This window comes from Balaenoptera ricei, chromosome 9 (assembly GCF_028023285.1).
Source record: "Balaenoptera ricei isolate mBalRic1 chromosome 9, mBalRic1.hap2, whole genome shotgun sequence".
In the NCBI taxonomy this organism is placed as follows: domain Eukaryota; kingdom Metazoa; phylum Chordata; class Mammalia; order Artiodactyla; family Balaenopteridae; genus Balaenoptera; species Balaenoptera ricei.
In genome coordinates this window covers 11,607,689-11,627,798 of record NC_082647.1, presented here as the reverse complement: position 1 = coordinate 11,627,798, position 20,110 = coordinate 11,607,689, and positions in this window count along the sequence as shown.

The following is a 20,110-nucleotide window of genomic DNA, read 5'->3' as shown; positions in this document are numbered from 1 at the left end:
GAAGAGGCTGTCTTTTCTCCATTGTATATCCTTGCCTCCTTTGTCAGAGATTAGTTGACCATAGGTGTGTGATTTTATCTCTGGGCTTTCTATCCTGTTCCATTGATCTATATTTCTGTTTTTGTGCCAGAACCATATTGTCTTGATTACTGCAGCTTTGTAGAATGGTCTGAAGTCAGGGAATCTGGTTCCTCCAGCTCCATTTTTTTTTTCCCCTCCAGATTGCTTTGGCTATTCGGGGTCTTTTGTGTCTCCATACAGATTTTAAGATTTTGTTGTCCTAGTTCTGTAAAAAATCCCATTGGTAATTTGATAGGGATTGCATTGAATCTGTAGATTGCTTTGGGTAGTATAGTCATTTTCAGAGTATGGATTCTTCCAATCCAAGAACATGGTATATCTGTCCATCTGTTTGTGTCATCTTTGATTTCTTTCATCAGTGTCTTATAGTTTTCTGAGTACAGATCTTTTACCTCCTTAGGTAAGTTTATTCCTAGGTGTTTTATTCTTTTTGTTGCAGTGGTGAATGGGATTGTTTCCTTAATTTATCTTTCTGATCTTTCATTGTTAGTATATAGGAATGCAAGAGATTTCTGTGCATTAATTTTGTATCCTGCAACTTTACAAAATTCATTGATTAGCTCTAGTAGTTTCCTGGCGGCATCTTAGGATTCTATATGTATGGTGTCATGTCCTCTGCAAATAGTGACAGTTTTACCTCTTCTTTTCCAGTTTGTATTCCTTTAATTTCTTTTTCTTCTCTGACTGCCGTGGCTAGGACTTCCAAAACTATGTTGAATAATAGTGGTGAGAGTGGACATCCTTGTCTTGTTCCTGATCTTAGATGAAATGCTTTCAGTTTTTCACCATTGAGAATGATGTTGGCTGTGGATTTGTCATATATGGCCTTTATTATGTTGAGGTAGATTCCCTCTATGCTCATTTTCTGGAGAGTTTTTATCAGAAATGGATGCTGAATTTTGTCAAAGCTTTTTCTGCAACTATTGCGCTGATTATATAGTTTTTATTCTTCAATTTTTTAATGTGGTTAATAATCACTGATTGATTTGCAGATATTGAAAAATCCTTGTATCCCTGAGATAAATCCCGCTTGATCATGGTGTATGATCCTTTTAATGTATTGTTGGATTTGGTTTGCTAGTATTTTGTTGAGGACTTTTGCCTCTATGTTCATCAGTGACATTGCCTTGTAGTTTTCTTTTTTTGTGGTATATTTGTCTGGTTTTGGTATCAGCGTGATGGTGGCCTCAAAGAATGAGTTTAGAAGTGTTCCTTCCTCTGCAATTTTTTGGAATAGTTTCGGAAGCATACTTGTTAAATCTTCTCTAAATGTTTGATAGAATTTACCTGTGAAGACAACTGGTTCTGGACTTTTGTTTGTTGTGAGTTTTCTGATCACACATTCCATTACAGTACTTGTAATTAGTCTGTTCATATTTTTTATTTCTTCCTGTTCAGTCTTAGGAGATTGTACCTTTCTAAGAATTTGTCCATTTCTTCTAGGTTGTCCATTTTATTGGCATACAGTTGCTTGTAGTAGTCTATTATGGTCCACAAATTTTTCTGATGTTTTAAACTTGGACATTGGTCTTTGCGTGCCCTCAGACTGAAACTTACACTATCAGCTACCCTGGTTCTTCAGCCTTTGGATTCATACTGAAACTACAGCACTATTCTCCTGGATCTCCAGCTTAATGACTGCAGATCTGGGGACTTCTCAGCCTTGAACAGGGAGAAATGAGACAGTGGGACAGGGCAGAGAGGGCTGACTTGGGGTTTCAGCTGTGGCTTCCTTCCACCCCTGGCTACCAAGCTGCAGAGAAGACAGTAGCTGGTGCCCCTGCAGGCTGCCCCAATCTCTCTCAAGAGTTTCCCATTCTGATCAGATATGTTCAAGACAAAATAGGAGCAGAGATATTTGAGACAGAAATTGCTGGAGAGAAGTTCTCGTGTAGGAAAGAGGGATGGAATTTATGATATAATTTGTAGGCTGGCCTTCTCTGGGGAAAAACTAGTAACTCCACAGGAAGGGCAGAGAAGTTGAGATAAATGCACAAATTCAGCAACTCAGTCAGTGTGTTAGTTAGGATTGCACAAACTGTCATCTGATTGCTTTTATGGTCTCAGTTACTCTCATTCAGTAGCTAAGAGTGTGGGTGAAAGGATTTATGGGAAGTTTAAAGAAAGAGAAAATAATTAAAAAAAAAAAAACCTGAGAGAAGAGACTAGGAAATACACTATGATTTCTGGTAGCATCAAGGGCCAAATCAATGTAAATACTCATGAATTTAAGGGATCTGAGTCATCATGTTTGTTTGTTGTCCTGTGTATCTGTGGGTTCAGGCAAAGCTATCCATCATCTAAATTCAACGCTTACAACACTGTGCTTACAACAGAGAGGGGATAATAGCCTCTCCAATTATAGGATATACATTTAGGTGGCAAATATTTTTGAAATTGGGCAAATACTTAAGGTGTAGCTTAAAGCAGGAAAGCATTCAGGCAATAGGATTCAATCTACATGAGTTTCCAAGTAATGATTAATATTTGCAATGGAAAATTTTGATAATTATTGCGCATTAACACTTTTCAGCAGACAGAGATTGTTCACTCCCTGAGAAAGATATAGTCCTCTGAGGGGCTAACTTAACAAACTTCATGGGGGTCACATTTATTACATCATGAATCTTTCCAAAAGTAGGGTATGGAGACAGGAACAATTTCAAGATCAAGTACATAACACATTCATATCCTTGGGGATTGTACTATGGGTGATAATCAGTAACGTATGACTTATCTGTTAAATTTTTATACCAAGATCCTCGAGCACAGACATCTTTGCCATTCTTCATGAGTTCTAACTTCTCTGCATGAGCAGGTGCACACATCTATGCACACACACACACACTCACACACACACCTATACACTGTCATAGATAACAAAGCAGGAGAGCCAAGAGGGGAAGGGGAGGTTTTGCACTGCTTTGTAGGAAAGACCTAGAATGGTGGGAATATGATTTGTAATTCGTTCCCTGGACTCCACAGGAATGTCTCTGGGGAATGGGTTGGTTTTAGTTGATCAGACTATAAAGCCCCTATATATATGTAAGTTCCTTATCCTCCCTGTGTCCTCTCCTCTCCATCAGGGTAGAAGAGGTATCTGGAACTCATCACACACTGCACTTGCTTCAGGAAGCAGGTGACTCAGCTCCAACCATTCCCCATCTTTGTGAGTTTTCCTGTACATTCAAGCTCATTTTGAGAAAAATACTAGAGGTAGTACCCACTCTCTCTTTGAAGAAATCATTATTGTTATACCAGTTAATGGTTTACAGAGGAGCGGGATAGAAGGCTGGCAGAAATCATCAGGTTTAGGAAGAAGAAAAAGGCACCTTTGTGAGACCCCTATCTTGCACTGTTCCTGGGGTCTCAGAGTAACATCTGAATCCCATGCTGTCTAAACATAGTTTTCTTATTCCTCTTAATCAGAGCCCCTCCCCAGTCACACTTGTGGGAAGCAACTGGTGAAAATTGATGTCCCTGAGTCATGATATAAAACTGAACGGGGTATAAGAGCCCTCTAACTCTGTTGCCTCCTTTTAAAAATGATGAAGCTGGAGGTGGGGTGTGTAATTTGTCCTTCACTATCTTTCATTTCTTCCTCTGCTGAGGACCATCTTCTTACACTACATACTGGAAATATCCTCCGGCCAGAGAAGTGAGGAAAATTAGCATCCTTTTCTTTGCTGCCCATGAGAGAGGTGTTAAGTGGAAGGGAGAAACCCTGTAGCTATTTGATAAAGATCTAATCAATTGTTCTTGTAACAGGGAAGCTGGTACAGATGCCAATTTAACTTATCCTGATTTGCTCTCCAGGGATGTTTGTCCTCATCCGAGGAAAACCCTTTATCATCTCCTGGAGTGGGGTAACATGACTACCGTTGTCTCTTATCAAATTGGGGGGAAAGTTCTGGCTGGTGAAAATATGGTAAAGTATCCCTACTACCAAAACAGTTTTTCTATTTGACATGTGTTTGTACCTGGCAAATTTTCAATGAATACTTTTTCTTTTATTTTCTTCACATTTATTTAAGGCAATTTTTTAAAATAATGGAGTAAATGAAAGTCAATCATTCTTAAGTCTTACCAAATGCAAAAAGAAAATCAAGAGAATCCTGTCAGTGTCTGTAATTTACAATGAGGCATAGGATTTCTAATACCTTCCTCTAAACTATAGTAATTTGGTTATTTTCATCCCTATTTCAGCATTCTAATGCTTAAGATTCAAGTTACTATTTATGAGGCTAACAGGGTTTTCATATTCATATTAATCCAACTTCTGCCGTGTAAAAGCCAAGAATTGATGTTCCACTGACAGGAAGCTACTGGAAAGGCATTCCAGGTAGCCCTGACCAGAGTTTATAAGCCATCAGAGTCCACTGAGCTAGTAGGAGGTGTTGGACCAAAGAATTTCATTGGGAAAGCAGTGATTATTCTTGTAGATATGAGGTAGGCTGGGAAGTGTTCTAGGACCAATAAATATAAAGCCCTCTGATGATCATCTTGTAATATAATGTTTATTAATTCTGTTTATTATTTTCTTACTAAATAAACCTTTCTAAGTATACATAAAATTGTGTAGAATTTTAAATATATTAACCGAATCTCTTCTAAGGTATATTCTTATATAATGTACAATGTGATAAATGTATTCTTTTAACCTATAATGACAGCATGCCTGAAATATAGAATGAATTTTAGAGATATTGAATCTACTGGGAGCTGGACTTCGAAGTTAATGTCAGATAACTGCGAGCTCCCAGGATAGACAAGCATTTGAGGGCACAGGTCTGGGAGCCGAAGAATCAGGCAGGGTTGTCAGGGTACTGCAGTTTGTAAGATAACAAAAGCTACTGGAGATTTGATTTATCTGTAAATATATGAGTTTGTGTAGAAGGCAGATTCTACATTAAACTAAGTTGCTAAGTCCCTAAGCAGACAACTCAGAACAGGAGGACCGACCAGAGCTAGCAATTAAACTGGCAGCCACCATGGAGGCTTTTAATGTTTGTGCTGACATTAAGAACATTTGATGTTTATGCTACCATAAATTGTAAAATTAGTACCTGAAACTTGGAAGTTAGAGACGTGCACTGAAATAGGATGAAGGCCTTGGAGTCATTTTTATTAGCTGACTGACCCAAGCTACTTGAGAGCCTCATAAACTATCATTCAATAGAAAAATCCCTGGTTTATTCTCCCTGGTACACAAAACAGAGATTGGTATACTTGAAGAAATTAGTAGATCAATGCCTGATATATGCTATAGTTGCCCATTTGATTTTTAGTTAAGGGCTCATTCATATTTGAAATCAGTGTCTGATTTTCTATTTGTTTTACCCCAGTGGCAATGATTAAAAATTAGACTTCTCTGCAGTTTCAGGCTTTGAAGGATGACTGTCTTCCTTGATGAGTGCGCCTGAAAGTGAACTTTGTACACATTATATAATCTATGTTCCATCCTAAATGAGCCTTCCTCTTATTGAAAATCTGCTGAACACGTTTCATGTGATAAACCAGCCAGCAACTTTAGTTCATTTACATAGATTTGCTATGTCATTCTCAAAACATACTGATACACTTAAATATTTTTCTCATATTATTTATGGTGAATAACAGAGCTAATATTAGATAGTATCCCTTAGATTATATTTTATCCAAGTAGAGAAGTTTTATTAAATTCCTTCAGGTGCAAGATACATAATATAAAGGAGGCTAGTAGGTTAAGTATAAGTAAAGCCAACTTTTGAAATTAAAAAATTAAACTTTCCTTAAGTTAACTATGGATAAATATCTATGCTACTGTAATTTTTAAAACTCATTAGAAAATATTTATTAAAAAATTTTGGCAATTAACCTCTTCAATCTTGAACCAGAAAACCACACCTATTCCTCTGCCTAATTATGTCCAATCCAATTTTGGATTTCAGAGGTGATGTTCAGACAGGAATTTTGTAGCTGATGCTGTGGGTGCCCCTTGGCCCACCCACTTCAAAGCTCTCATCCAATAGCAGATACTGGTTGGGGTATAGACACTCCAGCTCTCTTCCACTCCAGGTGGATTAACACTGAGACACATATTCTACACTGGCTTCAAGATTTTCTCATTAGTATGTAACTTCAATTACTACAATTTTATGGTATTTAATCATTCAACCTTCAGTGGCTATCTTTTCATCCCCCTTTTCTGCTCCTCTACTTACATTTTCCAGGATTACTTCCTAAAAATTACGTGTAGTTGAATAATTGTCCCAGAGTTGGGCTCTGGAAGAATCCAAATTAAGATGCATCTCTTAACTGTAACCAATATTTAGATTTATTTAATTGATAATGGAAAAGGTATTCACAAACAGGCAATTATGAACATGGATAGAAAAGTGACATGGTGATTTTTGTGTTTAGAAATATTAAAAATGTTTGTAGAAGGCTAGTTATTCTAGCACCAAAATACTTGGTTGTCAGAATATATTGCACAACAATTTTTCAAAAATTCTCATTTATATCATTTCATTCATATGATAAAGACAAACTAAACAGTGATTGATGTTCATAACTTTTGTAATTGGAGCATATTCCATGGAATTCATTATTGATTACATAACTTTGGGAATGTTTCTATAACTCTCATTTTTTTATTTCTAGAGAAAAATTTTGTATAGAGAAATAGGGCCAATTGTTCTTGTCGAATAGTTTCCCAAAACCATTAATTTTTCTAACAATAAGTAATTTAAATAATTCATTTCTGAAACTAATTATAGGAGCCCCTGCAATAAATATTTGTGTGGTCACATGGATTGTGAGGTCAAGCACACAAGAGATAAGTACTTGTTTCATTCTTCTTTAATAAGCTATGATAGGTTTTTCCCTGGAAGTTAGGAAAAAAGTTATTATAATTATCATAATAATATTCATATACAGTATATATATACACAATCTTTTTAAAATCTGTAAATGTGTATTTTATATATATATATATATATATATAGGCACTTATTTTGGGCATATCTGAAAGTGGAATCCATGAGTCACTGTTATGCATATGTTTCAAAAATAGTATATACTTCCAGAGTTTTCCAAAATTACATTCTCAGTAGTAATGTATCCCTGCTCCATAGCTTTGCCAAGTCCTTGTACTTTCAAGCTTTTGAATTTTTACCATCATTGTGTTTTGCATTTTAATTTCCATCTCTTTGGTGACCTAGAGAGTTTAGTATCTCTTAATCTTTTAGTGTGCTCATGGGTCATTTGGATGATCTTTCACATGAAATATTTGTTCAAGTATTTTTCCCAATTTAAATTGGATTATCTATCTTTTCATTAAAAATGTGCAGGAATTCTTTAAATATTCTGAACATGAGCCCTGTATTGGTTATACGAGTTATAAATATTTCCTTCCATTTTGTGGATTTCATTTTTACTCTCTGAATGATGCCTCTAGGTAAACAGGAGTTAGGTTCTTAATTTTATCAATATTTTCTTTAATACTGGTTTAATTCTGTTTCAGAAAGTTTTGCTCCCTCTGAGATTATCACTATAAGCCACTAATTAATATTCTATAAAACTTGTTTTTATCTTTTATACTTAGATCTGAAACCTACTTGATTTTTTTTATAGTATATTGGTAGAAGTCATGTTTTAGCTTTTACCCATATAGCCAATTGATCCACCATTATTCATTAAAAACAGCAGTGCCTTCGTGTTGGTTCAAGTGCATGTGTGTGTGTATGTGTGCAAGCATGTGTGTACGCATTCCTGAATTTCTGACTTAACCGTGCTATTTCATGGGTCTTGTCCCAATACAACATTGGCTGACTGCATAAAGGCACTGTAAACTTGTAGGTCTCAATATGCCATAGGTTACACCTTGACCTAACGTTTTTATGTCATAATTATGCTTACTTTTGCTCCTTTTTAGGGTTGGCTGAAGATGGCGGTATGTAGACTGGAGTAGCAAGGGCTGGCGAGGTTGATCGGGGTTTATGGATCATAGAGCAGGCTCCCCTAGAGGGCTGTGAAGCACCACCAAGTCCTTTGAGTTTTAAGCTGTTGCTAGTAGTACTCTGGCGAATAGTCTAGTTCTTATGATTATTTGGGTTTAGGGCTAAGCATAGTGGGGTATCTAATCCCAGTTTGGGTCTTAGCTATCGTGTGATCAGATTATTAAAGTCACTTTCGTAATTTATTTTTGTTTTAATTATGGCTTTTTACAGCTTAATTAAGGTTTAACTTTATCTTGTATGGTTCTTTAACACGCTTTACGCCGTAGTTCTATGAATTCGGGTCAATCGTATGACCGCGGTGGCTGGCACGAAATTTACCAACCCTGATTCATATGGCTTAGTCAAACTTTCATTTATGGCTTAATTTTTATCACTGCTGTCTCCCATGGGGGTGTGGTTGAGCAAGGTGTTATGAGCTGCTGGTGTGGCGTGCTTGGTACCTGCTCCTTTTAATCTTAGTGATTTAGAGGGCATTCTCACCGGGATGCAGATACTTGCAGGTGTAATTCTATTAAAAACTAATAGAAAGGCTGGGACCAAACCTTTATGTTCACGGAGCTGGTGAGCCCACCTAGACATTTTCAGTGTCTTGCTTTATGAGATGTTTAAGCTACATTAACTTGCTGCACGTAGGTGATGTTTGTATGGTTGTATTACGTGGTTTATGTCAGATTTAGTATTAGATTTTCGATAGGATGGTTGGCGAATCTAGGGGGAAGTCTGTCTGTATGGGTGGCGAATATCTAAGTAGTTCCTTGGTATGATAGGAGGGGCGTTGAGGTTCATTCATTATGATATATAATTATTTTAAGCCGGGGGGGAATAGTAAAGTGCTATGTCCTGTGACCATTAACTGATTGCACAACGTAGGTTGCTCTAGCCAAATAACAAATACAAGTCCAGCTACAATTTGCTTGATTGTGTTAAGACCTTTTAAGGTCATAGCTGAGTCCAAGCAATTTGCCCCCCAAAAATAAAAGATACCAAATGTATGAAATCGCAGTTATGTGTGATCATGGGCTGATTAGTCATTAGTCCATCGAGATGTCTTATTTAAGGGGAAAGAGTGGGTGATTTTAGGTGAGATGATGGCCCTGAAGTAAGAACCAGATGTCTGATAAAGTTCATCAGTAGAAATCCCCACAAGTTATGGGCCCGGAGCGAGAAGAGGGACACCTGCCAAGCGGGTTGATGGTTTCACGCAGCCTGGTGATTAAGCTCGTGATCTAACGCACGGGATTATCAAACATGCTGACCTAGACCAATTTAACTTAATGTACTATGTACGATCAATAATGTATATGTACTATGTAATATCAATGACGTAATGTACATGCCTATTAAGCATGGGGCAGGTAATTTAGTGTACGATTACACATATAATGTACATGTACACATATATGAGAGAGAGACATTCTTGCAGTTATGTGGCAGTAGAAGTATGTACGGCATACATAGCATGTATATAGTAAAATGAATTAGTTTTAGTGCTGACATAGTATTGCAGTTTTGTGAACGTCATATCTTTTTCAGGGAATAGTTTATATAGAATTTCAGCTTTGGGTGCTGGCGGTGAAGCATAGTACTTCTTCCTTGAGTCTCGGGGAGATATGTTGTTCTCCTTTTCCGGTTTACAAGACCACGGTATTGTGTTACACTACAAAGACTCTTCATTTTAGGAACTTGTTTTCAATGAGACTAGTCATTGGTATTAATACTAGAATTAAGAGAAAATATAAGATGGATGCAAGTTGTCCAATAGCTATATATGGATATTCCACAGGCTGTCCTCCGATCCATGTTAGTGTTAGTAAATCTGCCACTAGTACTCTTCGTTGTTTAGATGTGTGGAGTATTGGAATAAATGCCAGGATTAAGATTGAGAGTAGCAGGGCCGAGACTCCTCCTAGCTTGTTGGGGATTGAGCGTAGAATTGCATATACCAATAGAAAATATTCTGGTTTGATATGTGGTGGCGGGCTGAGTGGGTTTCCTGGGGTGTAGTTGTCGGGATCTCCTAGCAAGTCGGGTGAGAATAGGGCTAATATTAGTGAAGCTAAGATTAATAGTAAGGCGCCCAAGATGTCCTTGATTGTATAATAAGGGTGAAATGGGATTTTGTCTGTATTGGATGGAATTCCTGTGGGGTTGTTGGATCCTGTTTCGTGAAGGAATAATAGGTGGATGGCTGCTAGTGCTGTGATGATGAAAGGGAGAAGGAAGTGGAAGGCAAAGAATTGTGTTAGTGTTGCTTTATCTATGGAAAAGCCACCTCAGATTCCTTCCACAAGAGTGGTGCTGATATATGGGATTGCTGAGAGTAGATTTGTGATAACAGTTGCGCCTCAGAATATTTGTCCTCAGGGTAGGACATAGTCTATGAATGCGGTGGCTATGACTATAAGTTGTAGGATAATTCCAATGTTTCATGTTTCCTGAAAGGCATAGGATCCATAGTATAGACTGCATCCTACGTGGGCGTAAAGTCAGATAAAAAACATGGAAGCTCCGTTTGCGTGTATATATCGGAGATTCAGCCTTTTACTTCATTCTTCATTCTTCTTTAAGATTGCCTTGTCTCTTCTCCATCTTTTGTAATTTCATATGAAATTTATAATAAGATTCTCAATTTCTCTACATGAACAAACCTCCGTGGATTCTGATTTTGATTTTATGGAACCAGTAGAACAATTTGGAGAGATTTGCAATGTTTACAAAGTGCTCATTGCATAAACAAGGTACCTATGTCCCCCCATTTTGTACATCATCCTTGAACCCAGATTTTGGATATTTGTAATAATAGGTCATCTATAGAGATTTTATTTTTAACGTACACAAGTGTGTTGTCAATAATTCTATTTTCCATTTTAAATCCTAGCCCTTCTATTTCGTCTTCTTGTCTTATCGCTAGCTAGTTCTTTTTTTTTTTTTTTTATTTAAAGAAAACAGCTTTTCTTTTATTAGAAATAAATCACACACCTATTAGGGACTGGCAGAGAGGAGTAATTTGGTGTTCCCACCTCCCCACTGGGGTTCTCTCATTTTATTTTATTTTAAAAATTTTAATTGAGGTATAGTTAATTTACAATGTTGTGTTAGTTTCTGCTGTACAGCAAAGTGAATCAGTTATATATATATCCACTCTTTTTTAGATTCTATTCCCATATAGGTCATTACAGAGTATTGAGTAGAGTTCCCTGTGCTATATAGTAGGTTCTTATTAGTTATCTATTTTATATATAGTAATGTCAATCCCAATCTCCCAATTTATCCCTTCTGTCCTGCCTTTCCCCTGTGGTAACCATAAGTTTGTTTTCTACATCTGTAACTCTATTTCTGTTTTGTAAATAGGTTCATTTGTACCATTTTTTTAGATTCCACATATAAGCAATATCATATGATATATGTCTTTCTCTGTCTGATTTACTTTACTTAGTATGACAATCTCTGGGTCCATCCATGTTGCTGCAGATGTTATTATTTTATTTTTTTATGGCTGAGTAATATTCCATTGTATATATATACTGCATCTTTATCCATTCCTCCAGCAATGGACATTTAGGTTGCTTCCATGTCTTGGCTATTGTAAATAATGCTGCAATGAACATTGAGGTACATGTATCTTTTCGAATTATGGTTTTCTCTGGATATATCCCAGGAGTGGGATTGCTGGATCATATGGTAGCTCTATTTTTAGTTTTTTCAGGAATGTCCATGCCGTTCTGCAGAGTGGCTGTACCAATTTACATTCCCACTAACAGTGTAGGAGGATTCCTTTAATCTCCAAAATATACAAACAGCTCATGCAGCTCAATATCAAAGAAACAAATGACCCAATCAAAAAATTGACAGAAGATCTAAATAAATAGACATTTCTCCAAAGAAGATGTACAGATGGCCAAGAGGTACATGAAAAGATGCTCAACATCACTATCAGAGAAATGCCAATCAAAACTACAATGAGGTATCACCTCACACCATTCAGAATGGCCATAATAAAAAAATCTACAAACAATAAATACTGGAGAGGGTGTCTTTCTCTTACTGACTTACTTCACTTAGCATGATAATCTCTAGTTGTATCCATGTTGCTGCAAATGACATTATTTTGTTCTTTTTTATGGCTGAGTAGTATTCCATTGTATATATGTACCACATCTTCTTTATCCATTCATCTGTCAGTGGACATTTAGGTCGTTTCCATGTCTTGGCTATTGTGAATTGTGCTGCTATGAACATAAGGGTGCATGTATCTTTTTGAATTATAGTTTTGTCTGGATATATGCTCAGGAGTGGGATTGCTGGATCATATGGTAATTCTATATTTAGTGTTCTGAGGAACCTCCATACTGTTTTCCATAGTGGCTGCACCAAATTACATTCCCACCAACAGTGTAGGAGGGTTCCCTTTTCTCCACACCCTCTCCAGAATTTTGTTATTTGTAGACTTTTTAGTGATGGCCATTCTGACCAGTATGAAGTGATACCTCGTTGTAGTTTTGATTTGCATTTCTCTAACAATTAGCAATGTTGAGCATCTTTTCATGTGCCTATTGGCCATCTGTATTTCTTCTTTGGAGAAAAGTCTATTTAGGTCTTCTGCCCATTTTTTGATTGGGTTGTCTGTTTTTTTTGTTGTTGAGTTGTACGAGCTGTTTGTATATTTTGGAAATTAAGCCCTTGTTGGTTGCTTTGTTTGCATATATTTTCTCCCATTCTGTAGGTTGCCTTTCATTTTGTTTATGGTTGCCTTTGCTGTGCAAAAGCTTGTAAGTTTGATTAGGTCCCATTTGTTTCTTTATGTTTCTATTTCTGTTGCCTTGAAAGACTGACCTAAGAAAACATTGGTATGATTTCTGATCAGAGAAAGTTTTGCCTATGATCTCTTCTAGGAGTTTTATGGTGTCATGTCTTATGTTTAAGTCTTTAAGCCATTTTGAGTTGATTTTTATGTATGGTGAAAGGGTGTGTTCTAACTTCATTGATTTACATGTAGCTGTCCAACTTTCCCAACACCACTTGCTGAAGAGACTGTCTTTTTCCCATTGTATATTCTTGCCTCCTTTGTCAAAGATTAATTGACCATAGGTGTGTGGGTTTATTTCTGGTCTCTCTATTCTGTTCCATTGATCCATATGTCAGGTTTTTGTGCCAATACCATGCTGTTTTGATTACTGTAGCTTTGTAGTGTTGTCTGAAGTCTGGGAGTGTTATACCTCCTGATTTGTTCTTTTTCTTCAGGATTGCTTTGGCAATCCTGGGTCTTTTATGGTTCCATATATATTTTAGGATTATTTGTTCTAGTTCTGTGAAAAATGTCATGGATAATTTGATAGGGATCACATTAAATCTGTAGATTGCTTTGGGTAGTATGGCCATTTTAACAATATTAATTCTTCCAATACAAGAGCATGGGATATCTTTCCATTTCTTTGAATCATCTTCAATTTCCTTTATTAATATTTTATAGTTCTCATTGTATAAATCTTTCACCTCCTTGGTCAGGTTTATTCCTAAGTATTTTATTTTGGTGGGTGAGATTTTAAAAGGCATTTTTTCCCATTCCTTTTCTCATATTTCATTGTTAGTGTAAAGAAATGCAACAAATTTCTGTATGTTAATCTTGTATCCTTCTACCTTCCTGAATTCATTTCTAAGTTCTAGTAGTTTTTGTGTGGAGTTTTTAGGGTTTTCTATATATATTGATAGTATCATATCTTCTACGTATAATGACAGTTTTACCTCTTCCCTTCCAATTTGGATACCTTTTATTTCTTCTTCGTGTCTACTGCTGTGGCTAGGACTTCCAATATTATGTTGAATAGAAGAGGTGAGAGTGGGCATCCTTGTCTTGTTAGATTTTAGTGGGAAGGCTTTCAGCTTTTCACCATTGAGTATTATATTGTCTGTGGGTTTGTAATTGGATTTTCTGTTTTTAATCTGATATGATCATCTCTATCTTTTGATGGGTAAATATAATTCATTTACATTTAATACATTAATGGATACATAGACTTATTTACATCATTGTATTTTGTGTTTTCTGAATATCAACCTTTTTTTTGCTTCTCTTTCTGTTTTTTGCCTTCTACTTTTTTGATTGATAATGCTTTAACATTTCATTTGTTTGCACTGTAATTTTGAAAATCATAGATTCTATGTCATTTTTGATTGATGCTATTCTTGAAGTGCTAACATCAAAATGAATAATTCAGTATAATAAATTTAAAATCATTCAGTATTTTGAGTCTCTTCAATAATTTAGCACCCTTTACTTTCAAATACCTCTTGCTTCATTTATGTTTTTCAAATTTTGCTTTTATCCTTTTTAAACATCAAAATTATTTTATATGTCATAAGTCATTAAATATAAGGTCATATTTTATTACATTGTTGAATACTATTGGTATGTATTTGATTAATTCTGAATTCACTTCTGCCCTATTAGGGAATAATCTTTATTAGTATACTAAAGAGCTATAGGTTCTAAACTTTTATAATTTATATATGAAAAATCTCTTGTTCTTATTCCTTGAAGAGAATTCTTGAGTTATAAAATTCTTGATTGAGAGCTTCTCTGCCTCTTGGTACGTTAAAGATAGTACCTTATTGTCTTCAGATCTTGTGCTGCTGATAAGAAATCTGCTGTCAGTGAAACTGTTGATCCTCTGTAGAAACTTTTTTTTTTCCTTTGGTGATTTTTAGTATTTACTTTAGATCTGGGGACAGTAGTGCAACAAAACATTTTAAGAGACTAATGAAATTACAGCTTTTAGTAAATATTACAAAACTTATGAAACAAAAAACTAAGACTTTAATTTGTTATGGCAGCCCTAGGAAACAATTTTTTTTAAAGGGGAAAAAAACAGTCAAACATTTGTTAATTTATATTTATTGAGAATTTATTTTTTAGTCTATCTTAATCTCATATTTTTGATCTAAAGATTTATTTTATCTTCAATTATCAGAAGTTCTTCAATGTCCTTATGGGTGCATTTACCTTTACTGTACTCTTTCAGAATGCATTTTTATCAATTTGGAGACTAAGTTTGGTCTTTGTTCAATTTGGAACATTTTTGGTGAAACCTCTTCAAATATTACTTCTTCATCATATCCCTTACTATCTGTCTCTGGAAATTTTATCTTATTTATATTTAGCCTCTCAATCTGTCATTCATGCCTGTAAACTGAATTTTCAAGAATTCATCCCTCTGTTTTACATCTGCCACTAACTTAGTGTTACAGGTCAATTTTACTTCAAATAACAAACAAAAAAACTAAACTTATAGAAAAAGAGATCAGATTTGTAGGAACAGAGGTGGGGAGTAGTCAAGAGAGACTTGGAAGAAGTGGTCCAAAGGTATAAACTTTCAGTTATAAGATAAGTAAGTACTAGGGATGTGATGTACAACATGATGAATACAGTTAACACTGCTGTAGGTTATATATGAAAGTTGTTAAGAGAGTAAATCCCAAAGTTCTCACAAGGAAAAAATATTTTTTCTTTTATTTTTTACGTATATGAGATGATGGATTTTTATTACACTTATCATGGTCATCATTTCACAATGTATGTAAGTCAAATCATTGTGCTGTACACCTTAAAATTATAAAGTGTTGTATGTCAATTATAACTACATACAACTAGAAGAAAAATAAATGAATAAAATAAAATATCCAAAAAAGGAATTTATCCCTTGTCTGTACATGTTGAGATCTACGTAGATTCTTAAGTATAATCTTTCAATGCATTATTTCCCTCTTTTATTTTTAAAATTAATTAATTAATTTATTTATGGCTGTGTTGGGTCTTCATTGTTGCACGCGGGCTTTCTCTAGTTGCGGTGAGCAGGGGCTACTCCTTGTTGCGGTGCACGGCCTTCTCCTCACAGTGGCTTCTCATGTTGCGGAGCACGGGCTCTAGGCATGTGGGCTTCAGCAGTTGCGGCACGCGGGCTCTAGAGCACAGGCTTAGTAATTGTGGCGCCCGGGCTTAGTTGCTCCACGGCATGTGAGATCTTCCCGGACGAGGGCTGGAACCTATGTCCCCTGCATTGGCAGGCGGATTCTTAACCACTGCACCACCAGGGAAGTCCTATTTCCCTCTTTTAATCACCAGTATTTTATTCTCCTTATTGAGTTTGAAAAGATGAGTGACTACTTATTTCCAGGATGTCTCATAGATTCATTTTTCATGTGCAGTGACTGTTTTTCATTCCCGCTTTCTTTACTGCTTATAATTTATTGGAAACTTTAGTAAATACAATACTTTCATTGACCTACTGGAACTTCTAATCATGCTTACATTACATTCATTGTAAGATTTTTCTAGACATTCAGTTTCATCTTGAGTGAATATAAGGTTCCATTGTTTACGTTGTACATCTTTGGCACTAGACTGCTTTGTGTTTGAATATTGGTTTTTTAAGCACATTTTGAGTAGGAGAGTTTTATTAATATTATTTGAAATTAACTTGAGTTTCCATCCTTCTCTCTGTTTTGTGGTTTTGAATTTTTGTTTTTCTTCATCCTACTCCATGATCCCCTGATAAAGAACCAGATCTTATGAGGGTATTTCAGGCTCTGGTAATCTAATGAGGCAGCAAGCATATTGACTGTTTTATATGCACATTATTCAGCAGCTCTATAGGTGTTTTCAACCTTTCATATTTTTGTAAAAGGCTCTTTTTATGTGTCAGGACATGCCTTCATCCCTCATCCAGGTCATTTACAACTCAGGCAATTTCCTTTCTGTACAGAGTCTGAAGTTTAGACAGAGGCTAGAGATCAGGACCTTTTCAGATCCCTTCTGAGCATTGTCCCAGCCCTGGTCATGTGTGGAGCCTTCTAGTTTCCCAGCAATATCTTGGAGCTATTCAAATCACCTATTTTCCAAATCATCTTATTTCCAATCTTTCCACTCAGGCTTTTGAGTTAGTCTATTGTTTACCCCAACTTTTATTCCTTGTCTCATGTGGCAGCAGCTGACACTTTTGCCTTTAAATGCTTTCAACAATTGCCTTCTGGGGAGCTGTCTCAGCCCTGGGTGAGTTTTGAGTTAGTCAAAGTAAAGTCAAGTCCTTTGAGTGGATCCTTCAGGGAGTCACCAGACAGGTCAAATCAAGCATCCATAATTCTGTGAGTATAAAATGTATTCTGCTCCTTCTAGTACTGACTGCACACCAGAAGTGCAGACTGTCTTCCTCATGGCTGCTCCTGAGCTATGGAGTGGAGGATGGTATCAGGGTAAGTTGAAATGCTACAAATCTCTCCCACTGATTTTCAGGTTTGTTTGTTTGTTTTCCATATTAAGCATGCCTCTGGCTGCTATAGCTTTCGATTAGATTCCAGATTTCCAAAGAGGTTTATTTTGACAGGGTTTTCCATTTTATGCATTGCTTTCTTAGAGAGAAATACTTCTGATTTTTCTATTCTATTTTTTTTTTTTTTAACCAATGTCCCTCCATGGAGTTAATGTTTTCTTGATCTTCTTACTCAGATGTAATTTTATCATATTGGTCTGTAAAGACATTTAATTTCTCAGTTAATGACAGTTTTCAATCCCATACTTTTTTTAAAAAAAAAAAGCAGAAGCTTTAATTTTGTGTCTGGGAATATATACCTGCTCATGGGCCAAATTTATCAGTACAATGAGTAATTAACATTGAGTGGAAAAAAAGGCTAATGAAAGTCAGTAGTTACAATTTTCTGTCAAAATGCTTGGAAATTAGAACCTTTTAAATCCCATCAGCTTCTTCCCAACATATATGCTATTGTTATGTATTTAGTTCACCTTGTTCTAGGCACCAGAGGACATACAGTCAATATCTGCTTAGTTTTACAAATGTATGTGCTGCTTTCTTTGATCTTTCTTTTTACAATGTGAACTTTCTTTCTGGGATCACTTCTTTCCTGTGTAAAATGAAATCTTAGAATTTCATTCAGGAAGGATAGTTGAATCCAGACTGTCTCAGCTCAAGAATAGGTTTAGTTATTTTTCACAGAAGAGTATGGTGTAGGGTATGTAGTCTTGCCAGAAACTGAAATCTAAATCTTAATATTTATAAACTACATACTTCAAATTTGGACCCTGGATTTTTAACTTCCCACTTCAAAAATGGGAGGATTTGTTTTCTTATGATTCCTCATAATTCTCCTCCCATAACAGCTGATATTCTTGGTTTTTGTAATACTATTTTTACATTGTCAAGATTTGTGCTGTTTACAGTCTTTTAAGCAACTATCACGCCCACAATTTTGACTGTTCTTTCTCTATTTAAATGAATTTAATGCTGCACAATGGTCCTGTTATCACTATGTCTGTATTTTATGATTGGCTGAGAAATAATTTTTTTCAGAATACTCTTAGGGGCGTATTTTATGAGTTCTTGCATGCATAAAAATTACATATATAATGTTTATATAATGACTATATATTATTATATTTATATTACTAAATGTATTATAGTACATTTATGACTACCCCCACCCCAGCTCCTGGAGCTTCTGAATGGTGAGCTATGGCAGGGGCCTTCTATTCCTCACATCTTTCTTGTCGTCACTTCCCAATGTGGTTGAGTGGTGGTCATTCATATTAGCCCAACTCTATTGTTTGAGAATAATCTGGAAGTATCTCCAGTACTCTAGTACTGGAAGTACTAGAGGCATTATATGCAGGCATTATCTCTGGTAAGATGCTGACATGGCCAAAAGAACAAAAGGACTTTATATTACCTAATGGATAAATACACTGATATTGGAAAACAGAATTCTGGTAACATTTATAGTAAACTCTTCCTTGCTGAAACAGTGTAAGAGATAAATTTTGCAATTTGGTTATTTCTTACTGAAACTTTCCTAGGCTACCATCTAATACGGATAATCATTAGACTTGGGATTTCTGTTTTGCTAGAAATATTTGTCCTACCACAAAATAGGATAGAATGAGTGCCAATTCTACTGACTAGAGTTGGAGAAATAGCTTAAAGCTCCCTAGCTCAGTTACAGGACTGCCTGAGTAGAGAATCGCATATACTGATCACTCAGACCTTTGCTTTCTGGACTGCTGTTATTTTATTGACTCTATTGGAAAGGATACATTTTATTTAGGCTATCTTAAAATAGATAGGTAGACAGAAAGATAGATAAATAGGTAGGTAGGTAGAAAGGAAGAATGAAAGGAAGCATGGAAGGATAGAAGGAAGGAAGGGAGGGAGGAAGGAAGGAAGAAATAGATTTGACTGAGAACTTCCATGTCCTGGAATTCAGTAAAAAAAAAAAAACAATAAAATATACACAAAAATATATTTATAAAATTTAGTCACTGTAGCATTATATTTTACACAACGTAGTTAGAAGGTAATATACTGAATAAAATATTCATATGCAACAAAATAGTGTACAGATGTTTAAAGTGTATTGCAAAGAAATATTTGACATGGAAAATGTACATGATGCTATTCTAAATGAAAGAAATAGGTATAATTTAAATTATATATGTGAAAATATATGTACTGTGAGTAAGGGAAAACTGTATGTACAAATTTTTAACAATCATCACCTTTGCCCTTATGTTTCATGTAAGTATTATCTCTTTAATGTTTTATCAAATTTTATGTTTTTCTAAGATACTTAGAAAACTTGATGTTAAAATCTCATATGAAATAGATGCCACTTTATTCACAAAGTAAATCAGACTATTGAAACTTTAATCTGTAAGTCTAAAATTTCCAAGAGCCTATAATTGTCTGAATACAAAGAAAATCAAAAAATATAAGATAATTAATAAGATTTTGGCACTCTAAATCTACATTGCCAAAAAACTACTATATAATATTGAGATCATTCTCTATGATAGTAATGTTAATTTAGTAAAATAGATTTTGATCTCCAAAAGAAGTCAGTAAATATGTATTAAGATTAAACAAGTAAAGGTAAGACTCCATTATCCACTTAGCAATCTATATACTGTCCCAAATTATATATATCCCTATTAAATGGGAATATCAGAAATTTGTCAACAATCATGA